This window comes from Taudactylus pleione, unplaced genomic scaffold (genome assembly GCF_031769625.1).
Source record: "Taudactylus pleione unplaced genomic scaffold, aTauple2 ptg000327l, whole genome shotgun sequence".
NCBI classification, from domain to species: Eukaryota; Metazoa; Chordata; class Amphibia; order Anura; family Myobatrachidae; genus Taudactylus; species Taudactylus pleione.
In genome coordinates this window covers 5,750,858-5,763,583 of record NW_028284728.1, presented here as the reverse complement: position 1 = coordinate 5,763,583, position 12,726 = coordinate 5,750,858, and positions in this window count along the sequence as shown.

The window sequence follows — 12,726 nt, the reverse complement described above, 5'->3', positions numbered from 1 at the left end:
AGACAGGACGTCCGGAGCCTGCTGGGAAAAGGGGCCGAACCAGAGTGAAGCGGAGGCGGACTGTGGGAGACAGGAGGTGTCGGATGCTGATTCAGCGAAAGGAGGTGTGCCGGAGGTGGAGACTCCCAAAGAGATACCCCTCATCACCTGTAAAAGCTGCCAGAGAGGTCTGTAACACAAAAGCACATAAAATTATCCCACATTAGAGTGGTGCTACCCTGCGGTCAAGTTAACTGTATCGTTGGTTAAAGGAAGGGACAGGTAGTATGCCAGTGAGCTCCAGTTGTAATAGACTCACTGGATAATTACCTCAGGCAGCAATATTGCAGGATAGACAGTATAAAGACTGCAACCCTTAACTACCAGCCCTAGACTCAGCACCCAGTATACAGTCTCAGCCTGTGAGCACAGTGACATTCAGCATAATAGCTCCTTGATTAAAAGGAAGGGACTTGTTAATGTATTATGTCAACATATCAGCCTGCATCAGCAGAGTTGCAGTTTGCAAAGTAGAGTGTATTACACAAGGACAGCTATTGATGTGTATCCAAGGATAAATATTGCTACGGTCCACCGACATTATATGAGTGCAGGAATTGCTTGATCCTTAGCGTATCCCAGACATTCTCCAAGCACCTATCTATGTTGTATATATCCTTTCTCTGCACCAACATTGACATTCAAAAGCAAACACTGTAACAGAATCGTTAGTGTTGGATATAATTAGGAACATTGGCCCTTATTCAGAGCCACTCGCAAACAGCAGTACGCTCGTTGCGTTCCGATGTTGAATAACCGCGCATGCGTCGGTGTAACACTGCGCATGTGCGTACGGCAGATTGCGAGCTTTTTTGGTCTCGTTCGTCAAATAGCGTACAGGAAGTGACATGTCAAATGTGATTGACAGAACAGGGCGTTTTTGGGTGTTGACGGGGGTGGAGATGGAAAAACACAGGCGTGGCGAGGCGTTTTTGGGGCGTACATACATTAGCAGATGCGAGCGTAAAATGTGTTCGGACCGACTCATACGTCCCTGGATGATCCTCTTTCCCTTCAAAATGCTCCCACAGCTTAGGGTCTGGATTACTCGACCACATTGGCGATGGCCTTCTCCTCCGTCCCGGGACTCCACGATGTTGTTGTGATTAATCGCGGGAGGTCTGAAAAGCAATTAGTGTTGGTTTGAAAACCGGCTTGGTATGTGTTTTGAAATCAGTTTTTTGAGATAGCACAAAACCGTACGCAGGTGGAAATCAGAGCTGCTAATGTCAGGATGACACAATCAATTTGCGTACATTTGTGGGGGTTTATTTTGGCCTCAATTTGGTGGTTAGGGCCTATTGTAACAATAATGTCATCATGTTTTAATTTTCTCACCATTTTATTTTTGCCTCTTGAATTTGCCTCGTTATATGAATTTTTAAACGTTCGTTAAAGAGCCCTTTTTTTAAAAAAAATTTTATATTTTTTTTGGCAAGTTTTTGCCTTTTGGCCCAGGATTAAATGTAACCCATTTGTACAATAATTTCACAATCCAATGTCAGATTTTTGGTGTCAATTTATTGGTTAAACAAAAAATAAATTAATAAAAAATTTGGGGACATCTTTTTTTGGCAAAGATCAGTCCCAAAATCAAACAAATTGGCCCAACATAACTGTTGACATAAACATACAACAAAAAATTAAAAACATTTCACAAGAAAGGAGAGGGAAGTTTTGAGCAGAAAGGAATATGAGCCAAGCACAGAAGGATTGTGGGAAAAGTCGCCATTGCTGTCACCGTTTTTTCACCCGTTTGGATGGGGGAGGGAGGGCGCCAGACCGGGTCCGGGATGTCATCGGGCTGGCCTGTCCAGAGGCAGATGTTGTGGCCTCTGGACTAGGCACAGGGCTAGGCACATTTGGAGGATTGGCTGATGTTGTGCCAGAGGTGGAGGATCCTGATGTTCCGGCAGGAAGGGAGGTCGGCTCCACCATGTGCTGGCGAACGAGCTGCTCCAGGGCATTGGCGATGCGGATGTTGGCCCTGGTATTTTCCGCCAGGGCCTGACCAATGGTCACGTTGGCCGCAGCATTTTGCTCCAGGGCCTCAGCCACCCGTAGCAGACTGGCGTCCATCCTCTGCAGAATCTCCGTATGGAAATCCGATTTGAAATTGAGTTCTGTGAGGAGGGACACTGCCTGTGAGGGGGATTGCCCTGGACTGGCTTCTGCAGGGTCCTCAGCCGGATGTACTGGTTCCTCCCCTGCCGAGCCAGCAGAAATTCGGCGGCCAAGGCTCCCCTCTGGAGCAGACTCATCCGCCTGTGTCTCTGTTAGGAAAAAAGAGAAAAGACTCACATTAGAATCTACATATTGGCACAATAACATTTCAGAGTTGGTGACATCAAAAGATTTACCTGGGACAACATGAGGAGCCGCAAAGTCTGGCATGTCCGTATCCATGTTGGACACGCCAAACACCTCCACAGGCTGCACACACCCCTGTGCCAGCTCTTATAAATCCGTCAAATCCAATGACACAGGGGTGGGACCCCCACCTGTCCCCCTTGCATGCCTAGCCCTGTCTGCAAGTTTTTGCTTTAGGCGATATTTGAAGTCGCCCCATCTGTGGGAAAAAATGGAAGCCATTATCCTTTTGTTTAAAATGGTGTTTGTTTTTAGGGGGGGCAAGTGTTTACTTACCGCCGTTTGACATCCTGGGCTAGACGGACATAATCACCCACCCTATTGACAGCAACGGCTACCTCTTCCCACATTCTCCCCTTCTGGCTTAGACTCATATTCCTGTCTGCCTGTGGCAGGATGTCCACACACTTCTGTATCAAAACCTCCATCTCCTTTCTTGTGAAATGTGGCTGCCTTTTTTTTTTGGCAGCTTTGGCCGGAATACTGGGCCCAGCAGCCTCTTCCATGTCATCCTCCTCACCTATTTGTGTAAATATTCAGATTTCACAAATTCACAACTTGCCCAATCTTATGTTTCAAATTAATCATTGATACAAAATGCATGAAAGACTTACCGCCTGACTCTTGGGCATTGTTTCCCTGGTCTGTCGCCATGTCTGAGGTCCAAACAAGAAATACACCAGAATTTTAATGTGTTTTCGTGACGTATTTATACATGCGTCCTTATTTTGCAGCCGCATCATTGATTGTGCGTTCCTATGATCCCTCCTTAATTTGTGCGGGAAACGAAACACTATTTATGGCTTGGTGTGTCTCGAGTCGAGGTGGCGTTTTTGGATTGTTGGAGGTTACCTTGGTTGGAGTTTCTTGTTTGCGGATAAAGGAGTTGGCGTTTGGAGTTTATTTTGTTTGCTAGATTTGCGTTTTTATTTTCCGTTCTCTTTTTTGGTTTTGTTTTTTTTGGCCTCGTTTCTTGATTTGGTAAGTTTTGTGAAGTCTAACTTTTGATCAAATGTTGTCTCATTGTGTTTCTTCTTGTTTTTAATTTTTGGATCCATAATTTCATAAATTTTAGCTTTTTATTAATTTCGGACCCAAAGACCTTTTGATTTGGACTCTTATATATTTGCTCTTGGTAAGTCCATTTTTTATCTTGTATTTGTGAACTAATTAGCGCATTTTTCGCAGTTTGTATAGTGACTTGTTTTTGCCAACTAATTAGCGCATTTTTACTACTTACTATTGTGACTTGTATTTGCGAACTAATTAGCGCATTTTTACTACTTACTATTGTGACTTGTATTTGCAAACTAATTAGCGCATTTTTACTACTTACTATTGTGACTTGTATTTGCGAACTAATTAGCGCATTTTTACTACTTACTATTGTGACTTGTATTTGCGAACTAATTAGCGCATTTTTCTCAGTTTGTTTATTAACTTGTATTTGCGAACTAATTCGCGCATTTTTAAATGCTTATTAATCCTGTAAAATATTTTGTGGTTGCCCTTTCGCTTTTTTGGCAAACATTTCAACCCATTTTGATGTACTGTGTGCAATGTCATTTTGCTCTTTTGCCAAATGTGTGTTTCGCATATTTTAAGTTTTGTCTAGCACAAAATTTAGAAACATAAATGCACAGAGTGAAATTTGTCAAATTATTTTTGTGATTAATTTCAGTTTGGACGTATCATGACAATACCCCGGCATGTAAGCAGCAATGGATGGTATCATCAAGCTAAGGTGTTTTTAATTTTCTTATGGGGTGGGTCCAAAGCCTTACACTCCATTCTTGCCATTTCAGGTTGATCTTGGGCGGATTGTTCTGGCCATGCTTCCGGAAGCCGACCAACCTCAATCTCGTCCCAGGCGTAGGCATCGTAGGCGTGCAAGGCCCCAGATATTTTGAACACGTGTCACCCTTTTTGGAATGCCCGATGATGAGGTTTTAAGACGCTACCGTCTTCCTCCAAAAATCATCATAGACACTCTCTGTGGTGTTACATTTCTGTGCCTCAGGATTGTTTCAAACAACGGTGGGAATAGTGGCGGGCATCTCACAATCCTCCTTTTCCCGGATCCTGAGGGCAGTGATGGAGGCACTTTTCAAGCACCTCCATCATTTTATTCAAATGCCTTTGGATATGGGTGCCCTTAGTGTGGCCAAGGCCAATTTTTACCAAATAGCTGGCTTCCCACACATCATAGGGGTTGTGGATGGTACTCACATACCACTTCAGCCTCCAGCACGGCTGGAGGCCATATTTCGAAACAGGAAACACTATCACTCCCTGAATGTAATGGTGGTATGTGATGCCTCCCTCCAGATCCTGTCCCTGAATGCAAAATTACCCGGAAGTGCACATGACTCTTTCGTCGTCCGGCAATCAGGGATATGGCACAAATTAACCAACCTACAAGCTGGTGATGCGTGGCTTCTTGGTAAGTGTAGACCTTTAGTACATAACAATGTTAAGCTTGATTCACAGTGATCCTGATGTTGTCTATTCTTTTTCACAGGAGACAGTGGATACCCTTGCATGCCCTGGCTGCTCACTCCTTATTTGGCTCCCACACCAGGTCCACAAAGTGAGTTTAATACCGCACTTACAGCCACCAGGCAAGTGGTGGAGCGCTGTATCGGCCTTTTAAAAGGCCGATTCAGATGCCTCCACCACTCTGGTGGCGAGCTCATGTATTTGCCGGATATGGTTTCGAAAATTGTGGTCCTGTGTGGGATCTTTCACAACATCGCCATAAGGAGTGGTGTTCCAATGCAGCCAGAGGATGCCTTACCTGAGGATGGCCCCCCCGAGGTTGGTCGGAGGTCAGTATGTGGGGGGGCCATACGCGATGATGTGGTGGTCCGATATTTTAGGTAATTATTGACCAAACAACAGTGTGTATACCCAATGTGTTACGGTTTTTTAGCGTTCATCTTTTTTTATATTAATTCTTGCACCATCTTCTGTTTGTTTGCATAATCTTTGGCACTCCCACGATGACTACTTCCTGCTACCCTTCAAAATCCTTTATGTTGAAACTTCGGGAATATATTCTGACACCAATATTGCAACGCCATATTTTTGAAATCATGTGGGCATGGACCTTCGTCAACCAGTTCTTGATTTGTTGTGTGTTTGTTTAGTGTTTTTGGTATGTGGTGTTTTTCTGATTATCACTGTGTGTTTTGTTTGTGAGTGACCACTTTGTATTTTGATTTCTGTTGTGAATAAATATTTGGAGAGTGTAATTTGTTTCCTTTTTGGGCACGTTAGAAGCAAGTGTAAACAAACTCCCAAACGTTAATTTTACCTAAGGGGCAACCCAGTAATGAAGCAAGTGGAGCTAAAATGTAATATGTTTTCGGGGTACTAACCAACACAACAAGGAATCGTGTACAATCAGTTGCCTTCGTAAGATTGTCCGAAGCAGTTTGGCCACCAAATAGGAACCTGAAAAATGGTGTAAACTATCATGTTGACCACCACAAAAAAGGAAAATGACATTGGTACTGGGAGGTGTTTCTTGTGCCTGTTTGCATTCAAAATACAACACACAATCTGTAGTGAGATTCTGTGGCAAACCTTGCTTGAAGAGTCTACTTATGTTAGTGTAAAGAATCTTGGATTTACTCCAAACGCATGAGACAGAGCTTGATTTAAAACTGATTTATTAAGAAACAATTTGAAAAAAAGAAAAAAAAAAAATAATAATTCCTAAGGAGGACCAACAGATGGTCAAGGCCCTGCATAAGCCCGGTGACCTGCTCCCGCATACGGCCCACACAATTCACTATCTCTTCCCGACGCCTCTGTTCCTCTGTGGGTGACAAAAGTTTGGGGATTAATAAATCGATAATGAAGCAACATTCTAAAAAAACACAAAACAAGCAAACCAAAACTTACAAGCTTGTGGGCCAAAAAAACATTACACGGATAAAACCCAGCACCCCAAAATGTCTAAGGGCAAAAATACAAGGGCCCTAAAAAAAGGCACACAGGTGTGATATGTGTATGGTGACATCAGCAGGAACAGGTAAAGACAACCACCAAAAATACCCTAAGGCGACAAAAAGTAAAAAAAAATGGGGACGACACATGATTACATACAAACAGTTTGTGGTGTCCAAAATAAACTTTAAAAACATACCGTTCTCCAAAACGACAGAGCTAGAAGCCACTCCCTGGACCACCTCGGAGGTGGCTACATTCCCCAACCCAGGGGCAAGGTGTTTTCGGAATCCTGGGAGGGGGTATTTGGAGGAGGGACGGATGGAGGAGAGGGGGAATTGGGCTGGAGGGGAAGTAGGCCTGAAATTTCGGCCACAGGGTCTGGGGAGGAGGGGGTAATAGAGGAATTGGGGGTTGGAGAGAGGGGCTGGGACCGGCATCTTGTGTGGCGATGCCGCCGTAGTGTTTGCTGTGCCCCTAAAAAATGACAAAAATATTGTGGTTAGTTTCAACAGGAAACCAAAAAAAAACAAACAAAAAAAACACAATAGGACAGACATGAAAACATGCACATGCAGATATGACTACAATGACTCAATAGGACAGACATGAAAACATGCACATGCAGATATGACTACAATGACTCAATAGGACAGACATGAAAACATGCACATGCAGATATGACTACAATGACTCAATAGGACAGACATGAAAACATGCACATGCAGATATGACTACAATGACTCAATAGGACAGACATGAAAACATGCACACGCAGTTATGGCCCACAAGATAAACTTGAAAAACACAGTCCAGAACACTTACTTTCCGCAATCTGCATGCGAAAGCATGCCAGCAAGCGGGGCGTCCGCCGGTGCAGGTCCGACCACCTGCACTCCAGCTGGCCAATATGTCGGCGTGAGCCGAAGGAGCGCAGGCATCGACGTACCTCCGCATATGCGGAACGCTTGCGCCTATTGGAGATGGGTGGAGGCTGACTGGTGATCCTCCTGTCCATCACCTCCGTCAGCACCAGCAGTTCGCTCCTGGTGAATGCGGCGGATCTCATGATGGCAATGGTGTTTTTTTGACAAAATATTTTTAATAAAGCACCACAAAAAAATTTGATTGGCTAATGTATTTGGGAAATTAACAGGACAAATTCTATTGGTTAGTGTATGAGTCATGTGTTCGACAGGGCCACAAATCTCTTGAGAGTTATGATAGGCTTGATGCAGTGACATGTGTAAGCAAATTTAAATAAAGAAATGAACCACAGAAAAATTGTGGGGAGACAAACAAATAGAACAATTGTTTAATTGGGGCTAACATGTCTTTTGAACAATAAAAGCGAAGGTTTCAGCCGTACGTATTCTGCGAGCAAATACAAACACGGACAAGATTAAAGTTTATTGCATTGTGTTGAAAAAAAAAAAACAATTAAGCTAATTGATACATTGATTGCCATGATACGATTGAGGGAGGTAGGCCGAAAAAACGAGCAGGTAATCGGAATCTGACAGTCCCACTTCCGGTTTGTACTTGTGCGTGCGTTCCCTTCAAGCCATTTCGGGGATGTACGCTCGCTATTTGGCATGCTCGTTAGTCAGAGGAGGGGTCGCCTGAGTTTGGGGCGGATTTTTAGCTGCGTACGAAAATACGAGCGAGTGCTTGAATTTAAATATTTTTTGACGTACGCCGAACGTGCGTACGCCCACTTGCGAGTGGGTCTGAATCAGGGCCATTATTGCCAGTTGGCAAGATTATAGGGAACAACAGTTTAACCAACACAGAGCCGAACTAACTCTTGCTGTGTTCAACCAAACCTCTAATAAACAGGAAGCTTACAAGTGAGAAAGGGAAAGCTACAGGATATATTGCAGTTGCAAAGTAAAATTACTTACATCATTATTACCTCAGCCAGTCATCAAAAGTGCACCATCGTACAGAGTTAGCTGGCCAGCCATTTGCGGACTTAAGTAAACTATTCACTAATTATTGAACAACTGTTCAGGGTTATTCACTCTTTTTAGGGGTCAAGTATTCAGGTTATGTTTTGAACTGTATACAGCATTGTATTAACCATTTTTCCGTAGATATTAATATCGAAAGAAGAGGCGGTTCCAGCAAAATAAAATACCAAACCTTGTTAAGTGTATTTACTCTATATGTAAATGTCTTAAAGAATAGGATATATAACACCTGCAAATAATTGTCATTGTTAGTACTGTAATCGATTTGAATGCAAAAGCTTCAGTTGTGAATAAAATAAACCGTGTTGATGGTGTAAAGTGTCTTGCTGTAATACTGTAAGTGCTAACCACATTACAAGTAGTAACTAAGTGAAGCAACCGTTGAGAGAAAGGCAGTTGAAGGTAAGGCCACCATTCAAATATACATGCCTGCGCACTCACCGATTACTCTAAGTGGGGTTACCACAATAGTACTGGTTAGGATACATATTATAACTAGTAAGGATACCCATTAGTACTGGTAAGGATACATATAAGTAAAGGTAAGGATGCATTAGTACTGGTAAGGATACACATTAGTAAAGGAAAGGATACATATTAGTACTGGTTGGGATGCACATTAGTAATGGTAAGGACACATATACTGTAAGTACTGGTAGCAATACACATTAGTTCTAGTATTGGTAAGGATACACATTAATAATGGTAAGGACACATATTAGTAGTGATAAAGATACACATTATTATTGGTAAGGAAAAACATTAGTACTGGTAAGGATACATATTAATAATGGTAAGGATACATATTAGTAGTTATAAGGATACACATTAGTACTGGTAAGGATACACATTAGTACTAGTATTGGTAAAGATACACATTAGTAGTGGTAGGGTTACATATTAGTAGTGATAAAGATACACATTATTACTGGTAAGGATACACATTAGTAATGGTAAGGACACATTAGTAGTGATAAAGATACACATTATTACTGGTAAGGAAAAACAGTACTGTTAAGGATACATATTAATAATGGTAAGGATACATATTAGTTGTTATAAGGATACACATTAGTACTGGTAAGGATACACATTAGTACTAATATTGGTAAATATACACATTAGTAGTGGTAGGGTTACATATTAGTAGTGATAAAGATACACATTATCTCTGGTAAGGATACACATTAGTAATGGTAAGCATACATATCTGTAATAGTAAGGATACTCATTAGTAGTGGTAAGGATACAGATTAGTACTGATAAGGATACACATTAGTACTGGTAAGGATACATTAGTAGTGATAAAGATACACATTATTACTGGTAAGGAAAAACAGTAGTTGTAAGTATACATAATAATGGTAAGGATACATATTAGTTGTTATAAGGATACACAGTAGTGGTAAGGATTCTTATTATTATTATTATTATTATTATTATTATTATTCTGCAGCACTATACAGAGAATATTTTACCATTCACATCTGTCCCTGCCCCAGTGGAGCTTACAATCTATATTCCCTATCACATGCTCACACACATACACACTATGGTCAATTTTGTGGAGAGCCAATTAACCTACCAGTATATTTTTTGGAGGAAACCGGAGTACCCGGAGGAAACCCATGCAAGCACAGGGAGAATATACAAACTCCACACAGTTAGGGTCGTGTTGGGGATTGAACCCACGACCTCAGTGCTGTGAGGCAGTAACGCTAACCATTATACCGTCTGTGCTGCACATACACATTAGTTCTGGTACGGTAACATATTAGTACTGGTAAGGATACATATTAGTACTAATAAGGATACACATTAGTACTGGTGCGGATACATATTAGTACTGGTAATGATACATATTAGTACTGATGAGGATACACATAAGTATTGGTTAAGGTACACATTAGTACTTGTAAGGATACACATTAGTAATGGTAAGACATTAGTACTGGTAAGGATACATATTAGTAATAGTAAAAATACACATTAGTACTGGTTAGGATACACATTAATACTGGTACTCTAACTCTATCGCTCTTTTGGTGGTGCCTAACCCTAAAACTCCCCAGTTGGTGCCTAACCCTAAGTCCACCAGGTGGTGCCTAAACCTAACCCCCCTTCCTGCACCCTGAACCTAACCCACCTTCCCGCACCCTAAAGCTAACCCTCCTAGGGGGGTGCCTAACCTCCCCCCAGTGGCACCTAACCCTCCCTGGGGGGTTCCTAACTGTAAGTACTTCCGAGGGTACATAAAACTAACCCTCCCTCCCATGGCTAATTGCTAAGATGCCCCGACTTACTTCGTCTGGTGTCTGTGTAGATTCTGGCGTCGGGATTAAGATAGGCGTCTGTATTTTAACGCCTGTTTAAGGCTTGTATAGGGCTTCTACCACCGGGATTTAGACTGGTATGCTAACTACATCCCATTTGTACTGGGTAGGATACACATTAGTACTGTTAAGGAGTCATACAGTATCAGTAATGGTAAGGATACACATTAGTACTGGTGAGGATACACATTAGTACTGGTTAGGATACATATTAGCACTGGTAAGGATACATATAAATATTGGTAAGGAAATACATTAGTAGTGGTAAGGATACATATTAGTAGTGGTAAGAATACACATTAGTACTAGTAAGAATAGACATTAGTATTGGTAAGGATACACATTAGTAGTGGTAAGCATACATATTAGTAATGCTAAGGCTACGTATTAGTACTGGTAAGGATACACATTAGTAGTCATAAGGATATACAAGAGTAGTGGTACATATTAGTACTGGTAAGGATATACATTAGTAACAGTTAGGATACACATTAGTAATGGTAAGGATACATATTAGTATTAATAAGGATACATATTAGTACTGGTAAGGATACACATTAGTAATAGTAAGGATAAACATTAGTAATGGTAAGGAAACATATTAGTACTGGTAAGGATACATATTAATATTGGTAAGGATACACATTAGTAGTGGTAAGGATACAAATTAGTAGTGGTAAGTATACAAATTAGTAGTGGTAAGAATACATATTAGTACTGGTAAGGATACACATTAGTACTATTAAGAATACACAAGAGAATTGGTAAGGATGCACAAGAGTAGTGGTTAGGATACATTTTAGTACTAGTAAGGATACACATTAGTATTGGTAAGGATACACATTAGTAATTGTACGGATACATATTAGTATTAATAAGGATACATATTAGTAATAATAAGGCTACACATTAGTAATGGTATGGATACATATTAGTAATAGTAAGGATATATACTAGTACTGGTAAGGATACATATTAGTAATAGTAAGGATACATATTAGTACTGGTAAGAATACATATTAGTAATGGTAAGGATACAAATTAGTAGTCATAAGGATACACAACAGTAGTGGTAAGGATACATATTAGTACTGGTAAGGATATACATTAGTAATAGTAAGAATACATATTAATAATAGTAAGGATACACATTAGTAATGTTAAGGATACATATTAGTAATGGTAAGGATACACATTGGTAATGGTATGGATACATATCAGAAATGGTAAGGATACATATTAGTAATGGTAAGGATACACATTAGTAATGGTAAGGATACATACTAGTAATGGTAAGGATACATATTAGTTATGGTAAGGATACACATTAGTAATGGTAAGGATACATTTTAGTACTGGTAAGGATACACATTAATAATAGTAAGAATACACATTAGTAATGGTAAGGATACACATTAGTAATAGTAAGGATACACATTAGTAATAGTAAGGATACATATTAGTACTGGTAAGGATACACAAAGGTAATGGTAAGGATTCATATTAGTACTGGTAAGAATACATATTAGTACTGGTAAGGATACACATTAGTAATTGTAAGGATACATATTAGTAATAGTAATAATACATATTAGTAATGGTAAGGATACATATTAGTACTGGTAAGGATACACATTAGTAATAGTAAGGATACATATTAGTACTGGTAAGGATACACAAAGGTAATGGTAAGGATTCATATTAGTACTGGTAAGAATACATATTAGTACTGGTAAGGATACATATTAGTAATTGTAAGGATACATATTAGTAATAGTAATAATACATATTAGTAATGGTAAGGATACATATTAGTACTGGTAAGGATACACATTAGTAATAGTAAGGATACATATTAGTAATGGTAAGGGTACAACTCCACTCCATCAATACTGCCATTAGCTCCCATCTCCTCTATCGGTCCCCCGTCACAGAAACCAGAAATCCCCAAACCAGGATGATGGAAACTCTGGAAGAGAATACAAAAATGAACACAGCAGACCAGTCCATTGCCATAGCAAGGACCTACACATTTCTTTAGCTCAGATATCTCACTG